The 25,035-nt window shown below is 30.0% G+C and overlaps 1 long non-coding RNA gene across 1 annotated transcript in view; it reads left to right on the plus strand.

Annotated features, from left to right (window-relative positions):
- The window catches only part of LOC145239975 (uncharacterized), a 51,590-nt gene that overhangs the window by 24,853 nt on the left and 1,702 nt on the right, over positions 1-25,035 (plus strand). The gene's annotated exons all lie outside the window — the stretch shown is intronic.

A 25,035-nucleotide genomic window follows, 5' to 3' on the forward strand; every position in this document is an offset into this window, starting at 1 on the left:
TACTTGGAAGGATGAAACACTAGTGTCTGTAGGCATTTAATAATTATTATAGTAAATAATTATATATATATATATATATATATATATATATATATATATATATATGCATATACACATACATATATATATATGCATATATATATATATATATATATATGCATATATATATATATATATATATATATATATTGCTGTTTTGTATCTCTTTTCTTTGATAATGTCCTTACAACAACTTTTTGTATTTCCCTGGCTTTTCTGATGAGAATCATATAGCAAGATCACAAACATCCTCTGTTACTATTTTCTGTTTCGAACTGATGGTAAACTACTGCAGTTTTATTTGATCGTTAATTCTAATCGCTTATTTTGTATATAAATTGTTCCTTTTAACCGTATTAAGAAAGGGACATTCTAAACGCTTATAAGCAATATAAAGAAAGGAATATTTATAAGTATATAGAGATTAATTATAATTAATCTATATATACTTATAAATTATTATATTATAATATTATAAGATTACAAATATAGTTTCTTCTTGTTCATCGAGTAGAAACTATAGAAATAACTCAAGATTTTCTGTTAAATAATAAACCTTGTCCTAAATATTTGTTTTCGTTTTTATCATCCCCGAAAACTTTTCATAGTAATTTTAAAGGATTTTTCGGGGGTGAAAAGAAAGATACTGCACTTTTACATAAAAAGAAAAAAAAATCCAATAAAAATCAAATAAAGCTATTTCGTTTTATTTCAATAATAAAAACTGAGAAAAATGAAAATAAATAAACGAAATGTTTCGTTTCGGCTCGTTTCATATTTTCATTTCCGGTTTGATGTTTTGCTGTCTTAATTGAATTCGAATTTAAGGCAAACTATTTCCTTAAGCCGAATTACCCTCATGGTAAGTAACGAGTCAAGATTAGCGCATTTTGTATTGTTTATTTACTTTTATTAGCTTTAAAAAAATGAAAATGTTCTTAAGGAAAATTGTTTTCTTTTAAAAAAAATATGAATGTTTTAAACCGTAAATTGTTAGATGAAAGTGTTTTGTTTTTTTTTTCCAAAAAATTTAGTCTTTTTTAAAGAAAATTATCAGAAAACGTTTTGTTTATGCGTGTACATGTGGTATTTGTGCACTTATTGAACCGTGCTAAAATCATAACATTATTTAGAAAGCAGTGTTCACCATCGGGAGAGGAGGGTGTTTTATGAGTATTTTGTACTTTCACCAAACAATTTAATCAAAACAAGATATAAAACTATTTAAAGATAATGCAGTTCAATAAGTGCATAAGCATTTTTTGTAAACAGAAGTTTTTTATAAGTTATGATTTTTATGAAAAACGTAAATTGTTAGGGGAAATGCAGAAAAAAAATCAAGAAAATTTACAAATTATTTGTTACCAACAAATGTTACAAAATAAACAGAAAAAATACCTCCCCATCATCCAAATATTAATTTGTACAAATTACATTTTGTAAAAAGAAATAGTCAAAAGCATCAGATGATTTTGTTTGTTTATGTGTGTGTGTGTGTGTGTGTGTGTGTGTGTGTGCATATCTGTTTATGCATATGTGTGTGTATGTTATTGAGAGTTTAATTTCTTGGTGGTCACTGGTCGTCTTATAACTGGAAAGATAGTAACAGATTTTAGGAAATTTCACATTAAAGCACTCTAGTTGATATTTCGTAGATGGGCGGTTGTTGATAGTTCTTATTCTGTGGACAAGTAATTTTTTATAAGGGTTGCTGATTGGACATACAATTTTTAGATTCAGAATTTTAAACGATTCTTATTGGTTAAAAATATTGAATTAATACATTATTGTGAAAACCTAACTCATATAAGGAATTGAAAAAAGGAAAGCATTTCGAAACGAACTGGAGAAATACAGCGGTTAGCTATTGTCAGAATTTTATTTTTTATCGACGTCGCCTTCAACAGTCTCTTTTGTTTCTATAGGACGCCATATTGAATTTGTCGTTCTCGAAACACAAATTTTAACGTTTAATTTTTTTTCCTTGGGAATTTGCCTTTCATTTCAATTAAGTTTATTTTCTACATGACTTTATGTTAGAATATAATTTTATTGGCTAAATTGATTTTACTCTTGCGTTCATTTAATATCCGTAACATTTCTGTATTTTAGTGAACCAATATATTAGTTTAGTAGCACGTGCGTTTTACGAGATTTTAAATTTTTCGTTTACCTTCAGTTAGCTTAGCTTAAACTGTAGGTTTCTTGAAAGACACTTTCTCGCAGACAATTTTAAATAACCGGTAAATTTATTCTTTTATCGTGAATTAATTTCCCCCAAATATTAGCATTTCATTTCTATCAAATAATTTACTTATTTTAAGGATTAATTTTATTTGATAACATTTCGTTATTAATAAATGGGATATTGAATAATTTATCAATATTCTTCACTTATTGCATCTGTTCAGAGCACATACGTTATTTATGTTCTTTATCTTCTGGAGAAACCCAGAAATATAGAAAAATTATATTACCCTTTTTGCCTCGTGTGTTGAACAAAAATTAAAAACATTATCTCTGTTAGCTTAGATCTAAATTGTGAGTTTCTTTTGAGATAATTTCCGTCCCTGTAATTTTATGTTTTAAGATTTCTCTTTACTTTATTGTACCCAGCTAGTTTAGTGCTTTATATCTTGAATGTAAGTTAGAGAGTAAATAGATTTCCTATGAGATATTTTTATTCCCGGCACATTTATTAAAATTAGCAAGGAATTTATTTATACCTTGGTAATTCATATTTATCCTTCTGTCCTAATTATAGAAGGAAAATTTAGTAGTTTTTTTGTGTGAAAAGAAAAATAAATAAATTCCTCTACATCTTCTCAGTTAGAAATTAAAACTATATTTCTGTCCTCCGTTGGTGAGGCTCTCCAGGTGTCTCCAGTCGTGTCCACGGACTTGACGTTAGTTTATTTTTCCCAACCGACGGAATTAAAGTTGGGTATTTAATTAGGTTTTCCCTGACATTGGTTCTGTCCGTAGTTAGAAAAAGATTATGCTGCATTTTTCTGTGAAAAGAAATATTCCTTCCGTCCTCAGTCTGAGAAGGATTAACTATTTTATAGGTTTCTGAGTAGAAAAATTCTGTTTGTAGTCGGAGAAAGATTAATTCTCATGTAGCTTTTTGGTTTTAGCTTATTTAATATATAAAATATATTTGTCCTCAGTCTTGAAGGATAAATTTTTTATCTGATATACTTTCATTTGTCTCCATCCAGAGTGCTTCTTTAGAAACAGGATTCTCTCCCACATCAATACGGCCTCGTGTGTCTCGTGAGCTGACAAGCGGGTAATTCCGAATTTGTAGATTAATTTTAAAATTTTTGTCAAGCGCAAACATTAGTTTTTAATGCACACTCAAGTAGTTTGCTTTGTATTCTAGTTGGTTAGCAGTTTTGGCAAGCACTGTTCTGTTACATTCTTTGCCATTAGTTCGTTTATTTCTTTTTAGTTAGAATTTTAAGAAGCTTCATCATGTAAGGACCGTCATCATTCAGCAAGCTTGTGACTGAGACAGCTTGCTATTGACAACAATGTCCGAGTGCTGAACGCCTTGAAGTCTTAGAGCAATGCATCTAGACGTATTGAAATGAATGATTTACTTCTGTTTCGGTTCTATCCGATTAGATTTATGGTTGCTTCTCTGCCAAGAACGCAGACCCTTCTTTTATGAATGAGGACTCTGCTAATGTAAGAGTGTTCGTAGCAGGTGTTTTGAGATGTCTAGATTTTTTACCAGTGGTAAGTCTGGTAATTGTTACGACATCCCAGTAGCCTTTAAGACCTCTCAGATTATGCATGTGAAAGGTTCCAATCCTGGGCCAGAATGTCAGATTGCCGAGACCTATCCCCTAAGTGCTTGGAAGTTCGGCTTAGTGAAGACTATTGTTAAGTTTGATTTTCTTGAATGGCAGCTTGTTGCCAATATTGTTAAGACAAAAATTGCATTTGTCAGGCGTCTACAGGGATTCCAGTCTTGCTCCTGATTTGTTGAATGTTGACAACTGGAATTTGCTAGAGTTTATAGAGGAATTAAGGTGTGAGGTGGATAGAGGCTTTGTCCCTATGTATAATGGAAGGCAGTTAGAGCTTTTGAAGCAGTCCACTGATAGTAAGAGAGACTTGGAATTTGGGCAGTAGCCCAGATGGCAAAGCCCTGGTATCTTCATGCCTTGATGTGCATGTTATTAGGAAGATGAACTGGAGTTTAGCTTGTCGCAACTCCTTTCCAGAAAAAGTACTGGCTTACACTAGTACTTTTAAAGTACTTACGGTAAATACTGAATTTGGTGCAAATATGCACCTTCGGAGCATATGTCACTCCAAAAGTTTCAAGACTTCTGGTCCGATATCCCCTTGTCTCCATGAGGGGTTCGTTTTTATGAACGAGGAGCGTCGCTTGATATGGTTTGGCGCGGGGGGGGGGGTCTGGGATAAGCTGATTCGATAATTACGAGGCATCACTCACCTGGCTGGTAATTTAAAATGCCCCCTGGGTCGGCAAAAACTTTATGTAACGGGTTTTAAAGAGTCACCTAGTTGTGTCCAATGCAGAGACTGGGAGGAAGATCTCAATCACGCTTTCATTGCGCTATCATTCGACCGTTGTGTGAGTTAGTTGAAAGCTTCATGATTCATATGGTAGACAGGTGTTTTGTACTGGATGCGGTTTGCCGTGTTGCAATTGGGTGCTGAGCATGACGAAAGAAAAACGCTGTGTTTTTCTTTGCTTGCTAGCAGTTATGAGAGGCGTGATTTGGTCGACACGACAGAAGGAGGTTTATGCAGATGATACCTTTACTGCTTCCCAGCTGGTGGTCCTCATTTTCAAACACAGCTTGAAAATGTGTATTCAGCTGGAAAAGGTGTACTTCTCTTCGGCAAAATTCAACACAAGATTGGTGAAAGATTCACATTTGTGCAGAGTGAAAGGAACTAATCTTGAGTTCTTTTTTATATAACTTAGGCGGAGAATTTTGGGTGTTCTGAATATCGGACCATTTAGAATAGGTTAGTGTTAGGTATTTTTCCTCAGTTTAACTTAGCTAGAGTGTGCATGTCAAGTTTTTTTTTCAAGTCCTTTTAGTTTTTTCTCCCCCCCCCAGTTTTAAAAAATTTTTTTTGTCTCCCCCTCTTTTTCGTTCGATAATACCCATTCCCGACCCCATTTAGGTAACAGATCGGCTGTTTTGTCAGCGATATAGGCCCACTTTCGTGGTGTTTAAATAAAATCAGTTTTCGTGGGGGCTACATCTTTTTCAAGTGACAAAACTACTTATCTGCCATAATTAGTAATAGTGGGTCTTTTATCAAATAATAAATTATTCATTGTAAATATGTCATATATTTTGCATATAAAATTTTTATTCCCAACTACCCACATCATATATATATATATATATATATATATATATATATATATATATATATATTAGGCACCGCCAAAAATGGCCGCAAAATCAAGTTGTTGTTGTTTTTTAAAACTAAATTACATTTATTAAAATCCATTATTTCTGAGTAACTTTTTTTTTTCCAGAAAGATAAAACCCTGAATTTTATCATATAGAAAACAGAATAATGTAAAACTTTTTCTACTATTTTTAATTCAATTTTAAATGTTAAATTTTCCCAAAAAGTTAACAATTGACATTTTTTGTCTTGCACAAAAAACGTACTTAAATATTTTTAAAAAAGGGTTTTTGAAATAATTAATTTATTTATTTATTGTCTAACTAAGATTTAGGATGATTTTCTAAGAGAATATGCAAAAATATTATAATATAAGTACCTGAATTTCAAATAATTCCACTTATTCATATAGGTAACTAGATATTTCGCGTCGTCGAAGAGTTCAGATCGACTCTGTTTACGTTTTCTTTTGATGGGAAGAAAACTATGGAAGACCAAACAGGCCAAAAAAAACTTATTTTTCAGTGACGAAAATTTCAATGTATTATTAAGCTGAGGCTGGCCAGTACCAGATGGGTGACCATTTGTATGAGTTTGGTTTTTAATGTGTATGTGTGTGGGGGCCAGGCTCCCCAAAATGGGGGGGGGGCAATTTAAAGCAGAATAAAAAAAAATTATTTCAGCGCGTTTGGTCCACCGTAGTCGAAAGGCGGCAAACGTTTTCAAACGAGATCGAAAAAAATGATGCTATTTTTAACACAAAGGGCACAATATTTATCGAATTTTTTTTTTTGGTATCGATTATTCAAAGCATGCCCTGTTTAATAATGGTCATGCATTATTCGGCTCGCTAAAAAAAAATTGTTAATTTATTTATCAAAAATTTTAAAATGGCTTTTTTCGTATAAATATTAAAAACATTTTTTTTTTGTTTTGCTTAACTTAAATTAATTATTTTACTTAACATATTCACCGAATTTCACACTTCAAAACTCAAAAGCGGGATAATTAAACACAATCGAAGTTCTGATATTCAGACGTCAAAATAAGGTATGCAAACAATTTTTTTTTTTTTTTTTTTTTAAATCTATAATTCTGTCCCTTACAACAACACAATATGTTTTGTTCTGTTTCAGATGATTATTTTAAGCATATTTGTTCCCACTTTAAAACAAGGGGGGGTTTTGTAAGCAAAAAAATATATATATAAAAATATCGTTTATGAAAAATAAGTACACTGTTATAAAGTTCATTCTTCTCCTAATAATCGCTGAAAATTTCGTATTGATCGGATAATTACCTGATTTTTGGTAGATTTTTAAAAAGACGGTCCGTCAAAAAGTACTGACCTGCCCCCCCAGTTTTGGCGGTGCCTAATATATATATATATATATATATATATTTCGGGTTTTAGTTAAGATTTTCATGGAGTGAGTCTGGTATTGTGGTGAACGAGTCTAGTTAAGTTAATAATATGTTAGTTATGTACATATAAAACCCCAGCCTCCACTGCGGTCTCATGCCACACTTTGTGATAACATTTATTTTTTTCAAAAATAAATATAACAACACTCGCTGCGGATGATAATCAGATGCACGGATAGAAAGCGCTTGAGTATAATATGGCTGAACAAGAACTTTTGGGCATCATTTTATAACAGATGCCAACTGAAAAAAAAAACCGTTAGTTTTACTTCCAAATGTTTATCCTGTCATAATCTTAAATAAATAATACTATCACCTATACACTATTTCAAGTTGAATTTTTGTAGAAACTATTTATGACGGCGATATCATACATTAACCTCATTTAAATTTTTAAGATATTTTCGGCGATTGGAAAAGATATCCAGAAAAATTCGGAAAAAAGAATAACTCTGTCGTGTTCAATCAAACGTACTTGAATAATGACTTGATGGCAATATGTGTGTGTGTGTGTGTGTGTGTGTGTGTGTGTGTGTGTGTGTGTGTGTGTGTGTGTAAATGTTTAAACCGTTTCTTCCATTATTCATTTGAAAAAGAATAAAAACAGCTTTAAAAAGCAATATGTCTTTTTTGGTGTTCCATACTCAGTAAAACTAAGTATTGTAAACACAAATTGCTGACGGTCACGATTCGTGCGCATTGAACTTCTTAGTAAAGATTTTATGTGAAATTTTTATCTTAAAAGACTAATTACTTACAAACGTTAATTTGTTTAATTTTTCTTAATCATTTCAATTTTAGCCTTACGTATGCACAAATATCTAAACTTGATAGGAAAATAATTCGGCACACTTAATTTATAAACGGACATTTTAGCACGAGGAACGAAACAATGATTACACCGTGTTAAGATGACTTTAGTTTATTGTTCGTTTAGAAGACTTTTATTTTTCTTTACATAAATTCACGTTTAAATCGTGTTTTACATTTTGGAATTTTAATTCTTTCATAACATTTCTTAATGAATTGGACACACAAACAAATATTGTATCAATTTACTACATTAATCTAAAAAAAGCGACCAAATTTTCTGTTTTGAATACAAAAGAAAAATGGGTAAAACTATACAAACACCGTGACAGCGAATTAACCCTAACCCTAACCTTAACCCTAAACCTAACCCTAACCCTAACCCTAACCCTAATCCTAACCCTAACCTTAACCCTAACCCTAAACCTAACCCTAACCCTAAACCTAACCTTAACCCTAACCCTAAACCTAACCCTAACCCTAAACCTAACCTTAACCCTAACCCTAACCCTAACCCTAATCCTAACCCTAACCCTAACCTTAACCCTAACCCTAAACCTAACCCTAAACCTAACCCTAACCCTAACCCTAAACCCTAACCCTAACCCTAACCCTAATCCTAACCCTAACCCTAACGCTGTCACGGTGTTTGTATAATAAAACCGAAAAATGAATCACCCTGGTTTTTTGGCTGTTTTTCATATTGAAGTTTTTAAGGAATGAGAGGTTAGATTTTTGTAATACTTAAAAAAATGTCATTCAATAACTTTTTGTTAAAAAAATCATAAACAATTTAAAGAGGTTAATGTATGCTAGGCACCGCCAAAAATGGCCGCAAAATCAAGTTGTTGTTGTTTTTTAAAACGAAATTACATTTATTAAAATCCATTATTTCTGAGTAACTTTTTTTTTTCCAGAAAGATAAAACCCTGAATTTTATCATATAGAAAACAGAATAATGTAAAACTTTTTCTACTATTTTTAATTCAATTTTAAATGTTAAATTTTCCCAAAAAGTTAACAATTGACATTTTTTGTCTTGCACAAAAAACGTACTTAAATATTAAAAAAAAAGGGTTTTTGAAATAATTAATTAATTTATTTATTGTCTAACTAAGATTTAGGATGATTTTCTAAGAGAATATGCAAAAATATTATAATATAAGTACCTGAATTTCAAATAATTCCACTTATTCATATAGCTAACCAGATATTTCGCATCGTCGTAGAGTTCAGATCGACTCTGTTTACGTTTTCTTTTGATGGGAAGAAAACTATGGAAGACCAAACAGGCCAAAAAAACTTATTTTTCAGTGACGAAAATTTCAATGTATTATTAAGCTGAGGCTGGCCAGTACCAGATGGGTGACCATTTGTATGAGTTTGGTTTTTAATGTGTATGTGTGTGGGGGCCAGGCTCCCCAAAATGGGGGGGGCAATTTAAAGCAGAATAAAAAAAAATTATTTCAGCGCGTTTGGTCCACCGTAGTCGAAAGGCGGCAAACGTTTTCAAACGAGATCGATAAAAATGATGCTATTTTTAACACAAAGGGCACAATATTTATCGAATTTTTTTTTTTGGTATCGATTATTCAAAGCATGCCCTGTTTAATAATGGTCATGCATTATTCGGCTCGCTAATAAAAAATTGTTAATTTATTTATCAAAAATTTTGAAATGGCTTTTTTCGTATAAATATTAAAAATTTTTTTTTTTGTTTTGCTTAACTTAAATTAATTATTTTACTTAACATATTCACCGAATTTCACACTTCAAAACTCAAAAGCGGGATAATTAAACACAATCGAAGTTCTGATATTCAGACGTCAAAATAAGGTATGCAAACGAATTTTTTTTTTTTTTTTTTTTTAATTTATAATTCTGTCCCTTAAAACAACACAATATGTTTTATTCAGTTTCAGATGATTATTTTAAGCATATTTGTTCCCACTTCAAAACAAGGGGGGGTTTTGTAAGCAAAAAAATATATATATATAAATATCGTTTATGAAAAATAAGTACACTGTTATAAAGTGCATTCTTCTCCTAATAATCGCTGAAAATTTCGTATTGATCGGATAATTACCTGATTTTTGGTAGATTTTTAAAAAGACGGTCCGTCAAAAAGTACTGACCTGCCCCCCCCAGTTTTGGCGGTGCCTAATGTATGCTGTCGCCGTCATAAACACTTTCTATAAAAATTCAACTTGAAATAGTGTATAGGTGATAGTATTATTAATTTCTTATCTTTAAGATTATGATATGATAAACATTTTGAAGTAAAACTAATGCTTTTCTTCAAGATCAGTAGCTTGTGTTGACAGAGGTTTTCGACAAAACATTAAAACATTTGATAAAACAACAACAAAAAAAGAACATTAAATATCTCTCCCACTTTTTTTTTTTTAAATATAAAAAAAATTAAAATAAAAACAAAAAAATCCGCAGATTTGCCGTTTAATTGTACAAATAGCCTCGAACCGTATTGTCACAAAAGGGGACACATTGGGACGGCACCGGTATATAGCGGTTACTGTAAACAAACGTTTGTTTATATTTACGTGATTATTGAAAATGTAATCCTATGATTAAAATTTAATTTAAATTAATCACGTTGTTTAACAAGAAACCTTTTCTACCACCAATAGCAATGGCCAAAGACTCTTTATCTGAAAGCACATCTTTTAAACTCCTCGGCCTGACGTTCACAGGAAACATGAGTTGGAACAATTCCATTAAGAGCATTGTAATCCTACCACTTCACAGTAGAGATCCCTAGATGTAAAACATACTTCTACTCCAGTAGTTTCTTCCCCAGAACCGCTAGACTTGGGAACTCCATGCCAGATTCCTGCTTCCCCAACTGTACTGACATGCAGAAGTTCAAGTGTAACGTGAACCGAGATCTTGCTGCCCAACTCCCCACCTAGTACCCCTGTAACATGTGTCCCTAATAGTAGCCCCCTACATCAAAGTGGCAATGTGCCTTGTTTGAGGTGAAAATGTAATAATAATAAATAAAAAAAGAAAGAATGCAAAATGAAGTTTTAAGCTTCATCTTTCATTATTTCTTGTGTGTTTGTTAAACAACGCATTATTTATATTGTTCAATGTTTTAGATTTTAAATTATAAAATAAAACATATTCAATCATTGTAAAAATCATTTTAAAATTTTAAATTATAAAATCAAAATCATTTTAAATTATAAAATTTTAAATTATAAAATAAAAATAAAAAATCATTTTAAATTATAAAATCAAAATCATTTTAAATTATAAAATTTTAAATTATAAAATAAAAATCATTTTAAATTATAAAATTTTAAATTATAAAATAAAAATAAAAAATCATTTTAAATTATAAAATAAAAATCATTTTAAATTATAATTTTAAATTATAAAATTTTAAATTATAAAATAAAAATCATTTTAAATTATAAAATTTTAAATTATAAAATAAAAATAAAAAATCATTTTAAATTATAAAATAAAAATCATTTTAAATTATAATTTTAAATTATAAAATTTTAAATTATAAAATAAAAATAAAAATTTAAAAATTTTAAATTATAAAATAAAACATATTCAATCATTTTAAAACTTTATCTTTTATTATTTGTTAAACAACGTGGTTTACTAGGTGTATTAGAATTTTGGGGGAATTTTTGACACCCCAAACAGATAACTGCGAATAAAATATTTTTTAAAAATCGTAATTTCTCTTTTTAAAGTGGGTTGTTTATTTTCTCTATGGAAATATACTTCCAAAATAAACTATTAAAATTGTTTAACAAATAATAGAAATATTATTGTTTATTTTTTAAAATACAGTGTTTACAAAGTGTCGGTGCGTCAACGAGCCATTTTTCTTACGTATGAAATCAATTGAATTTTACAAGTGAAATTTTATTCAATTTTTAAACTTTAAAAATCTATAAAATTTTTTCTATAGGTTCAATTTTTACGATATTTTCAGGGTCAATGTGAAATTCTATGCTCTTTCCAAGAAACCGAATATAATATTTTAGACAAACGTTTTTTTTTAATTCTAATATAATGACTAAATTTAAGTATAAAATATCGATTTATAAAACTGTACAAACGTTTTATAAAAAATAAAATGCATAATGGACCGAAAAATCAATTTACAGTATGAAAAACCCCCCACCTCGTTGAAAATGTAAACACGATTTTCACCAAAATCATAGATCATGATAAGTATAATAATTTCGTAAAATTATTTTATTTTCCTTGTAACAAAACAGCAAAATATTAAAATATTATATAATTAGAATATTTGTGAATGTACATGAGCAAGAATTTCCTTATTTGTCTCTGATTTTTTTTTCAATGGTGTAACCCAATTAACCGGTGCATCAATTTCCCTTGTTTAAATTATTAGGTACGTGCAAAATGAATGCCGATGTTCAAAATGTATAAACATTTACTAAAAATTCACCAAAAATCAGGAAATAAACCGATTTTAATGACATTTTCAGTATTTATCAAATAATGATCAAAGAATATAACGAACTCATTACTTTTATTTTAATTTTAGTGGAAATGTATTATTTTGTTTAAACAAAAAATACTTTTCCTAAAGTTATGATTTTCAATCGTAAAAAAAATGCGTAAATTTATTTTTGCTTTTTTCATTAAAATAAAGCATCGTAAATTATACCAATTACAAAAAAAATTTTTTTAAAGAAACATTACGAAAAATCCCTAAAATCCGTACTAATGAATTTGATATAACCCGAAGAAAACTTTATGCCTCGAACTACCAATGTTATTGAATTAAGCATTGTTATATAATTTCAAAAAGTATTTCTCCTTTTTTTTAAATTACAGATTTCGCATATTTTTTATATGTAAAATTTTTATATTTTCCTTGCTGGCATGAATGTGAAACTTTCGGCGTGACATAATTTTTACATAATCTGGAAAAAAAAATAATAATTTAAAAAAAAGGAAAAAATTTCAATTATAAAATAATAAAAATGATAAAATGTACGGATTCACATCTGGGGAAAAAAGAAAACCAGCAACCTCTACTTCCTTTTAACTATATAACGCCATTTTCAGACAGCCTTTCGATTGTCTAAAATTTTGGGCTTCAATATAATCCCTGTTTACAAAACTTCCGTTTGTTGTGATTTTGTGAAGAGCAGAATCCCTTGCTTTTGGGGCTGATTAACTATGTTTGTACAAACAAGGTGTGCTTTTTATTTGACTAGCGGGAGGTACCCGGCGATGCCCGGGTGTTTGGAGGTGTGTGTGGTGTTAAATAAAAAAGAACCTGGGGGATCGAACCAGAAGCTCTGAGGCGAAGTTTGAAAATAAAATCGGCCAGCCAGAATGAGTTAGTGGAAGATGTTTGAATTTATTTAAGAACCAAATTGACAGGTGCGCGGCCGGAAGTCGTCGAGCATTACGACGACGACGTAGGTTTGTTTGTTATAAGCAAAGTATAAAAAAGAAAACAACGTTAACACTTAAGCGGGGGAAAAAACAAAAAAAACTAACGTAAGGCAAACGAACGATGAAAACAGAAAAACGAACACGTAAAAATTGCTTAAATAAGCCTGTTTCGATATTAAAATTCAAAAAATCGAAAAAAAACATCTTACACCACGATTCGAACCCAAAACGTTTAGATAATGAACCAAGGCCTTAACCAACTGAACTAACGCGACGTACATGAAATTTGTTTGTTTTTTCAACTATTTAAAGTAAATCAAGTCACGACGTAGAATCTGTCATTGTCACGAGAGGACACTTTTTGTTGACCCCTCCCCCTGCCGATAATTGTCGATTTCGAGGTGAAAAAGTTAACGTTTTTGGCCAATTTTTCGATATTTTTCGAGCAAAGGATGGAGCTTCGATGTGATACCGAGTTTGTGAATTTTCGTCGCGTCTGTCGAAAGTTTTTAGCAGATATCCAAACATACATACATACATACATTTTCGCTTTTATATATATATAGATTCAATATCTTAAGACTTTATTAATTATCTTTGAAATAGACCTAGAAAACTAATATTTATCTTTTAAGGGATTTTTTTTCAATGAATTTATTTAACTTCAAAATTTACCTGAATTGATTAGCTTGCTTTAAAAACATTTTTCGTGACTTTTTTTTCAGATATACAAATATTTTTTTTCTTTTGGAAATTAAGTCTATAACCCTTCAAATATAACCAAAAAGTAGTCAGAAACCTACAAAATTATCTGCTTTCAAAACTGTTCCCTATTTTTATTCGGCCATTTTTGTCTGTAAATTATAAACTATATTCTTGTGTATTCCTGATATTTAATAATTACAATATTTTTTTGCAAAATGATATATCCTGTGGTGGCGGTAATATAAGGTCCCTTATTTAAAATGTTCCTGTAGTGATTACATATCTCACCATCACATCCCCTAAGCTAATTTCTCCTTGGAGAATTTGCCCTAATACCATTTGTTTTTAGGTCTGGAGCTCAGCTGGTTAACTTTTCTTTTTGCTTTTGTAATCTGTCCTCAGCACCATTTGAGGGGATGAAGTTGGTGGTGAAACTGGTACTCTCGGACCTGGAGTAGGACATACCACTCTTGGAGTAGGTTGTGCTATGGGTAGAGGAATATTAAAAGAGTTATACAATATTTCCAAGGGCAGTTCATTGTCTTCTGCCTGTTTGTAGTCATCAGTGTGTCGAGGTCTTAGCTGATTTATAGGCCTGCAACAGTCAAATTTACTACTTCTTACAGAAGTGTTACATTCTTTTTATTATAATCCCCTCTTACCAAGGACTTTTCCCAGTCCCATAAATCAAGAAGAATATTTTGTCACCAGGTTTGTAGAATCTTGTCAAAAGATTTTCTCTCGTTGCTGTTGTCTTGATTGCACTTGGTAAAATCCTATCAAATACGAATCTGATTTTTCGTGTGAACATTAATTCAGCTGGTGACAAATTGGAATTAGTGTTTGGGTTAGAATTGATCCTGTACACAGATAAAATTTTTTCGTATAGTGTAATTGGTAAATATTCGATGAATATGGTCGGGCAGAATTCTTTAAACTCTTTGCTGGTAAATTGGGTACCGTTGTCACTGACAATAATTTTAGGCACTCCAAAACGACCTAAAATAAGTCATAGTGCATCTATCGATGTCTGATGTTTACACTTGAACACTTCCGGCTATTTTGTGAAACTGTTGACGACCACTAAGAAATAATGTTTATTCAACAGATCTGCATAGTCCATTTGTAACCGAGTCCACATTGTATCCTATTCGGACATGGTTGAATTTGGTGGTACCTTTGCTGCTAGCTGACACCCTTGAGACTTTCTTACAATTTTTTTTGATGTCTCGGTCCATATAAGGCCAATACATATATCCATGCATCAAGGCCCTGATTCTGAACATGCCTGGATGACTGCTAATGAATCCTCCATTACATTAAAATCTCTGAACAAATAGAAAATGGCCAAGTCTTTTTTACTTTACATTTAATTGCTTCTGTTTTTTTTTTTTCATTTTTTCAATGAATTCATCTGTTTCTGCTGCCTTATTGAGTCACTAGTAACTCTCGAATCATGTTGCACAGCAGTCCCGAGAGTTCTTTTTCCTCTTTCAATGCAGATATCATTGTGTCCTCTAAACTGTCTGCACACTTTCGAATCAGTCTGGTTAGTCCATCTGCATGTCCGATATTTTTGGATGAATTGTGATCCATTTTAAAATTATAGTTCAACAGAATTATGCTCCATCGTTAAAATGTGAGTGGGTATGCCTTTTTAGAGCCAAAAATAGTCAACAAGGGCTTATGGTTAGTCTCCAATGTAAAATCCTGTCGTGAATAAATCTATGGAATTTTTTAATTGCATAAATGATTGCCAAACTTTCTTTTCTTTTTCAATTTGAGAATAGTTTCTGCAGGCAAAAGTGATCTGGATGCATGAGCTATTGGCTTCGTTGATCCGTTTTCAAGTCTATGGAGAAGTACTCCACCTATTCCATAGTAACTTGCATAGGCATTTCTTAATCTCTTCAAATGCACTTTGGCACTCCTTTACCCAAATCCATGTTTGTCCTTTGTGTAACAATTCGTTCGATGATGCTTATGAATTTTGGGAATATAAATAGCATAATATTGTGCTAAAAAAAGATTGTAACTGGGCAACATTATTAGGTGCTGACATCTTCTCCGTGGCTTCTCTGCTCTGAAGATCGAGTATTCTGCCTTTGTTGTCTATGATTTGACCAAGATATTTGATCTGTTTTTGGAACTCAATTTGAAGCTGAATTCTTTAGAAAACTGCTCTGATGTGCTCCTTATGTTCCTGCACGTTTTTAATCTTTTACAAGAATTTCATCCAAATATGTGATTGCAAAACCTTAACAAGCATCGTGTCCATTATTTGCTGAAATAACGCTGTAGCTACTTTCAAACCAAAAGGGTGCTTTTTGAGTCTGAGGAGTCCTAAATGGATATAAATACACAAATACTTTGAAAATTAATTTGAAAATTAATTTACTGACTTTTGCCTGAAAGTAAGCCTCAGCTAAATCAATTTTTGAGAATTTTTTTTTTCCATTCAGCTTTGTACAAATGTCTTCAGGGGATGGGAGTGGATAATTATGATCCATCACACAATCATTAAGGTTTTGTCTTTGTTTATTTTGTTTAGTTCAGCACTAAGAGGCTTGGTGTCTAACTAAACCACATTTGGTTCAAAGTTGGTCTTTACAAGGGTAATTTTTTCGTAAGTGCGAACCCACACAGCTCCAGCATCCAATGTTTTTTTCACTATTTTCCCTCGATCGTAGTGGTGTCCCTTTTCACATTTATCAACTTCTGACATTCTTCTGTCACTGTTTGCAAGTTCATTTCTGGATCTTGCTCCATAATAAATAAAATTGTTGACCTCGGATCCTTGTTCTTCGATGCTGTCAGTCCCTGGACAAATATATGACACTTAAACATATCAACTGATAGATCTTTCAATTTAAATAGTTCACACTGGGCATTGACTTTACCTGCATATGTGACAATGTCATCAGTTTCTTCTTTTTGCATGTTTAAACACGTATATCTTGTATGAAAAAGGCTGCCTCTTTCACTAAGTATCGAATACAAAATTTCAACAGTTTCTGAAAAAGAAGTATCTTCCGGTTTCTTTAGTAAATACAAATTTTAAAATTTTGTATTTAACTCCCTACTCAATTTCTGAAGTAGGTGTGCGATTTTTTCTTTGTTAGACCATTTTTTTTTACATCTTTTCGTAACCTATAATAATAGGTGAGAAAGTGTCACCTTGTTCTGAATCGTGTTTGAACTAAGCTAGTGAGTTAGCTGTACCCTCTGCCAAAGAAAATCCAGGCGCACTGTCATTATATTTTTGTGACAAAGCAGTTTCATAAAATAGTGAGTTATCAGGAGGTTGCTATATGACAAGTATTTCAGAACGATCCCGTTGTATAGCATCTCTTTTTGAAAGTCAATTTGGGCTTTTTGCTGAGCGATCAAACTCTCAGTTAACGTTTTCGTCACTGCTGCGCTGAAGCCATTTTTTTAATGTGCAAAATACACAAACTTTGTTCAAAAACAAGATGTTGACCTTCACAGCTTTCGCTACTGTCAACACTGAGAAATGTTCAGAAAAATTCATCGTACAAAATATCAACATTTTACAAATTTCAAGATATCCTTTTCATCTTTTTCATTTTCTTTTTAAAAATGTTCTTTATAAAAGAAAAACAGTTCCCATAGTACTGTTCATTTGGTTATCCTGACGCTCCGCACTCCTTTGTTTACCTCGGAAGTGACGTCACACAAATCTTATAATACGGATGACTACAATTGTAAAAATAATTTGTTCTATTTTTCTTTCATTTTGAGCTCCTTTTTTCTCCCGTTTGTTTTTGTTTTCTTCTCACATTTCTTATTTTGAGCGGAGAATTTATTTTATTTTCATTTTAAGGTCTTTTTCCGATCTGGCGTTACCTTTTATAGGTACTCCTGCACTTTACGACCCGAGCTATTTTTAACACTATTATTTAGAAACCTATTATTTTACATGGGAAATAGCGCGGGTCGTAAAATGCAGAAGCACCCTTTTATAATATAAAAGTTTGGTAAATATCCAGATCCGCTGCCACTGCATTTTACGACCCGCGCTATTTTTTAATAGTATTTTCAAGTTAAATTCAAGTTTAACGATATATTTTTTTAAATTTAATTGTTAGGTGAAAGTACAGAATAGTTACAATACACCCTCACTTCCCCATGTTAAATAATAGGTTTCTAAATAATAGTGTTAAAAATAGCTCGGGTCGTAAAGTGCAGGAGTACCTATAACAGGTAACGCTGGATCGGAAAAAGAGCTCAAAATGAAAATAAAATAAATTCTCAGCTCAAAATCAGAAATGGGAGAAGAAAACAAAAACAAACGGGATAAAAAAGGAGCTCAAAATGAAAGAAAAATAAAACAAATTATTTTTACAATTGTAGCCATCCGTATTATAAGATTTGTCTGACGTCACTTCCGAGGTAAACAAAGGAATGCGGAGCGTCAGGATAACCAGTCATTTTGTTGGTTTTTATCGTATTAACCAAAACAAAACACACCCGGATCGCTTTTCAAAAACGAATTTATAAAACGAGATGAAAAACACGTCTCATGAAGAAAATTCAAGCAATTAACACACGTTATGATGTCAACTTTTCTGAAAGAAAAAAGTCAACAAGAGCATAAAAATTCTGTTTATTTGCGTAAATTGGTGGCAGCCATCAATCCTTCACTTTCTCTGAAGTTTTTTCTTCAATTAGATGTAAACTTTGTAAGAAAAATTTTCCAAATTTCCCCAGACAAAATGTGCTTTTTTTCAGTAAATGAATTTACTGAGTTCGTATCTCATTTTCGTCGTCAGTTGATATATCTGTGGTGTGGATAATATAAAGTTTAGGGTTTAGAATGCTTTTAGGGCACAACCTAATAAAATAAATAATTCAATACAAGCTTCTGAAATGACAAACGCAACAACTTCATAAAAGGTAACACAGAAAATTAAGGAGAATGTGATATGTTCCTTGTCAAAAGCTGGACTCCAGCTACCTGGTGCTATCGCGGTAGTTATTCCCCGTGGAATTGTTGATACCTATAGAAATAACACCAGGTGGAGAGAGCGAAGAAAAGGAGGTCCGTTCTGTTTGGTGTCTCTCTCAGTAAGGACGAATTCTTATTCCTCAAACCGGATGCTGGCCGAATTCCTTAGGGGATAGGAAGGATCAATGCGCCGTACCCCTGGTTGGTCAGTATGTAGCCAAATAACACAGGGGAGAGGCATTGATTCGCGAAAGAAAAAAGTTCCATTTGTCATCAGTTGATATATCTGTGGTGGAGATAATATAAAGATAACCAAAAGACAGTATTCCGTGAAAGAAATAAAGGAATAAATATGTACTGTAGGTTTTAATAAAAGAAAGGGAAGTTTATTAACATATTTACAGAGACAATGTATTGTGTTTATCGTGTTCAGTACAGAAAGAGTCTCCCTTCTCCTATATCCAGTGACCGGTGATATGGTCCCATATTTAAAATGCTCTGGTGTAGTATGTTATATACATAGTAGTCGCTAATTTCAACTCATCTTAAAATGAAAAATATCTACAAGACCGCCTTCAAAATTAAATAAGATTATTAAAAATAATTTTGTAACTGTGTACGCTTTTTCCATATAAGATAATATAGAATTAAACCACTTATATTTGCCGGATAATATGATATAAAAGCGAATCAGCTATATTTTTTACTACTACAGAATTTGGTGCTCATTTTACTTTTTATGACACTAAAATATAACGAGTGCTACCAGATCAACCTGTCTATTGACTTCCTGTGACGAAATGCACCTACACCGATTTTCTGTTTTGTTTTCTATTCCCTATTGTATAACTTAATTATGTTCTGCAAAAACAAAAACAACAGCCTCCTTCCCCTTCTTTCTCCTTCCCTACTTCCCTGGGTCCTGGATATAACCTTAAACTATATCCGATGGTGAGGCCCCAGCTTGCGGGCTTTGTGGAGTATGCCGCCACCCTTTAATTGTCATTGCCCCTAGGTCTACTCTGACCCGGAGTGGTAGTACCTGTTAGGGTCCTAACTATGTGTTAAATAGAAAGCGACTTGGAAAAAAATATATTCTATTAAAGTTTTCTTTAAAAAAACTGGATTCAGCATTACATAACCTGAAAAGGGTTGATATGCTGTAAAACAAAAACAACCAAGGAACATATAAAATGTGTATTTCTTTGTAAATTAGTTATTTGCATGTATTTTGATATTGTTTAAATATAAGAAAAACATTAAAATATAATAAACAAGAAAGTAGAAAATTTCCAAGTTATACTGCAACATCTATAATAAGCAGAAAATAGAATTTATTTTAAGAGTTAAACAACAAATCGTTTTCATGTTATTGAAATAGAATCGGCAAAAATATAATTTATTTTTAAACTTTAAAAACAACAAAACAGACTTAATTTTTAAGAGTTTAAAAAACAACGATTGTAATAATACAAAATATTTTTCATGCTGTTGAAATACAATCAACAAAATAGAATTTATTTTTAAGAGTTTAAAAAACGACGATTGTAATAATACAAAAATATTTTTAATGCTGTTGAAATACAATTAACAAAATAGAATTAATTTTTAAGAGTTTAAAAAACAACGATTGTAATAATACAAAATATTTTTCATGCTGTTGAAATACAATCAACAAAATAGAATTTATTTTTAAGAGTTTAAAAAACAACGATTGTAATAATACAAAAATATTTTTCATGCTGTTGAAATACAATCAACAAAATAGAATTTATTTTTAAGAGTTAAAAAACAACGACTGTAATAATACAAAAATATTTTTCATGCTGTTGAAATACAATCAACAAAATAGAATTTATTTTTAAGAGTTTTAAAAACAACGATTGTAATAATACAAAAATATTTTTCATGCTGTAGAAATACAATCAACAAAATAGAATTTATTTTTAAGAGTTTTAAAAATAACGATTGTAATAATACAAAAATAATTTTCATGCTGTTGAAATACAATCAACAAAATAGAATTTATTTTTAAGAGTTTAAAAACAACGATTGTAATAATACAAAAATATTTTTCATGCTGTTGAAATACAATTAACAAAATAGAATTTATTTTTAAGAGTTTAAAAAACAACGATTGTAATAATACAAAAATATTTTTCATGCTGTTGAAATACAATCAACAAAATAGACTTAATTTTTAAGAGTTAAAAAAAACAACGATTGTAATAATACAAAAATATTTTTCATGCTGTTGAAATACAATCAACAAAATAGAATTTATTTTTAAGAGGTTTAAAAACAACGATTGTAATAATACAAAAATATTTTTCATGCTGTTGAAATACAATCAACAAAATAGACTTAATTTTTAAGAGTTTAAAAAACAACGATTGTAATAATACAAAAATATTTTTCATGCTGTTGAAATACAATTAACAAAATAGAATTTATTTTTAAGAGTTTAAAAAACAACGATTGTAATAATACAAAAATATTTTTCATGCTGTTGAAATACAATCAACAAAATAGACTTAATTTTTAAAAGTTTAAAAAACAACGATTGTAATAATACAAAAATATTTTTCATGCTGTTGAAATACAATCAACAAAATAGACTTAATTTTTAAGAGTTTAAACAAACAACGATTGTAATAATACAAAAATATTTTTCATGCTGTTGAAATACAATCAACAAAATAGAATTTATTTTGAAGAGTTTTAAAAACAACGATTGTAATGATAAAAAAATATTTTTCATGCTGTTGAAATACAATCAACAAAATAGAATTTATTTTGAAGAGTTTTAAAAACAACGATTGTAATAATACAAAAATATTTTTCATGCTGTTGAAATACAATCAACAAAATAGAATTTATTTTGAAGAGTTTTAAAAACAACGATTGTAATAATACAAAAATATTTTTCATGCTGTTGAAATACAATCAACAAAATAGACTTAATTTTTAAGAGTTTAAAAAAACAACGATTGTAATAATACAAAAATATTTTTCATGCTGTTGAAATACAATCAACAAAATAGACTTAATTTTTAAGAGTTTAAACAAACAACGATTGTAATAATACAAAAATATTTTTCATGCTGTTGAAATACAATCAACAAAATAGAATTAATTTTGAAGAGTTTTAAAAACAACGATTGTAATGATACAAAAATATTGTTCATGCTGTTGAAATACAATTAACAAAATAGAATTAATTTTTAAGAGTTTAAAAAACAACGATTGTAATAATACAAAAATATTTATCATGCTGTTGAAATACAATCAACAAAATCGAATTTATTTTTAAGAGTTTTAAAAACAACGATTGTAATGATACAAAAATATTTTTCGTGCTGTTGAAATACAATCAACAAAATAGAATTTATTTTGAAGAGTTTTAAAAACAACGATTGTAATAATACAAAAATATTTTTCATGCTGTTGAAATACAATCAACAAAATAGACTTAATTTTTAAGAGTTTAAAAAACAACGATTGTAATAATACAAAAATAATTTTCATGCTGTTGAAATACAATCAACAAAATAGAATTTATTTTTAAGAGTTTAAAAAACAACGATTGTAATAATACAAAAATATTTTTCATGCTGTTTAAATACAATCAACAAAATAGACTTAATTTTTAAGAGTTTAAAAAAAAACAACGATTGTAATAATACAAAAATATTTTTCATGCTGTTGAAATACAATCAACAAAATAGACTTAATTTTAAAGAGTTTTAAAAACAACGATTGTAATAATACAAAAATATTTTTCATGCTGTTGAAATACAATCAACAAAATAGAATTAATTTTTAAGAGTTTAAAAAAACAACGATTGTAATAATACAAAAATAGTTTTCATGCTGTTGAAATACAATCAACAAAATAGCATTTATTTTGAAGAGTTTTAAAAACAACGATTGTAATAATACAAAAATATTTTTCATGCTGTTGAAATACAATCAACAAAATAGAATTTATTTTTAAGAGTTTAAAAACAACGATTGTAATAATACAAAAATATTTTTCATGCTGTTGAAATACAATCAATAAAATAGAATTTATTTTTAAGAGTTTTAAAAACAACGATTGTAATAATACAAAAATATTTTTCATGCTGTTGAAATACAATCAACAAAATAGAATTTATTTTTAAGAGTTTAAAAAAACAACGATTGTAATGATACAAAAACATTTTTCCTTTAAACCTCCAAGCGCACGGGCAACGCTGGGTACCCCCGCTAGTTTAAATATAAAAGCAAAAAGTGAAAAAAAAATACCAAAACAATAATTAGTAGTGAAATTACTTTATTCTTGAAATGACATTAACATTTTTTTCTATTTTAACAGGATTAAAAAAATAATGCAATAAAATTGACCAATTCTTACACATTTCAATCTTATATTGTATTTCATAGTTATAGCGTTATTAAGCTTTTACTGACAATCACGTACAATTGGCTCAATATTAAATCTCTCTAATTTTCTGCAAGAACATATAAAATCGAATAAAACTGAACCAGTTACGTGTACCGCTTTTACAACTAAATGGCCACAAAGTGGGTCTGTATGATACGTTAATTTGTGCGATATATATATATATATATATATATATATATATATATATATATATATATATATATATATATATATATATATATATATATATATAGAGAGAGAGAGAGAGAGAGAGAGAGATGTTATTTGTTTGAGCGGCAGATGTCAGGGGGCGGCATTTTGAGAGAGTAAAAATAGAAAGTAGAATAAATAAATAAAAATAAACAAAAGCTAACAAAAAATATGACATTTTATACCAAAAAGTAAAAAATCGGAATTTTGGGGGGTATCGGAATCAGAAAAAATGTGTCCCTATTTTCTGAGCGTCGCGGGGGCGGCATTTTGAGATGGTAAAAGGGGAAAATCGAAAAAAATGCTAACAAAAAATCTGAAATTTTATATCGAAAAGGTTGTAAAAAATGGGAACTTTGTAGTTATTGGAATCGCAAAAAGGTGTCCCTATTTTGCGAGCGGCATATGTCAGGGGGCGGCATTTTGAGAGAGTAAAAATAGAAAGTAGAAAAAATAAATAAAAATAAACAAAATCTAACAAAAAATCTGACATTTTATACTGAAAAAGTTGTAAAAAATTGGAAATTTTTGAGGTATCAGAATTTATTTACAACTAAATGGCCACAAAGTGGGTCTGTATGATACGTTAATTTGTGCGATATATATATATATATATATATATATATATATATATATATATATATATATATATATATATATATATACTTATATTTAGTTAAAAAGAAAAGTTTACAGGCTAAGTGATTTTGGAAACCCAATTAATGTTCAATATGATTTTTGTTTGCAACTATTGACAGATCATTATGCCCCGTTCTGATTTCTATTCAATACTTCATCTTTTATGTTCCGCTTAAGTGGATCCTTATTTTATGTTACATTTATGAGGAAAGTTATTTCGACTCAAAAATCCTTAGTATTTAACTTTTACAAATTCCGAGTTTGCCGAATTTTTCAGGTTCATAAAATATAATGAAAAAACGTTGTCTTTTAAATGTTAACCGAGTGAATTAGTAAATTTCCATAAATAATTATATTTGAATAATTAAAATGGTGTAAACCTTCAACTTATTTAATAAAAACAATCAAGTTGTTAATGCTGCTTCGATTAACACTAATGCAATCTTCTAATCAATTGATCTGTGTATGAAATACGGCATAATCACGTTTGACACCGGCTCCCGTCAGATCACTGAAGTTAAGCAACGATGAGACTGGCCAGTATCAGATGGGTGACCATTTGTGACTTCCAGGTGCTGTATGTGCTCTCCGCTTATCTCGGCATTGTTTCTAGTTTTCCTGGACTTCTTGCCACTGGACTCAAACAGTACCGATTCAGGAGAGGTTTGGGTAGTGATTGCGCAACCCTTACCTCTTAATTACAGGGGGCATCCTTTGTTTTTCGAGACTGAACGGAGGCATCGATTGATGAACTTGTAAGATAGAGTTTTCTTAAATTTACATATAATTTTATTGATTCAGACGTCTATTTAAACATGTAATTTTAGTAAATCTGTTAACATTAATTTAAATGATTTTTAAACGTCAAATAAATAAACGTTGATGAAATTACGGAATTATTAAAATGATGACGTCCATATTTTATCTCGTTTTAAAAACGATTTTAAAAATGATAAAGACAGATAACCAATAAGAC

The sequence above is a fragment of the Euprymna scolopes genome, chromosome 19 (genome assembly GCF_053919585.1).
Source record: "Euprymna scolopes isolate OS-2025 chromosome 19, ASM5391958v1, whole genome shotgun sequence".
NCBI lineage: Eukaryota > Metazoa > Mollusca > Cephalopoda > Sepiida > Sepiolidae > Euprymna > Euprymna scolopes.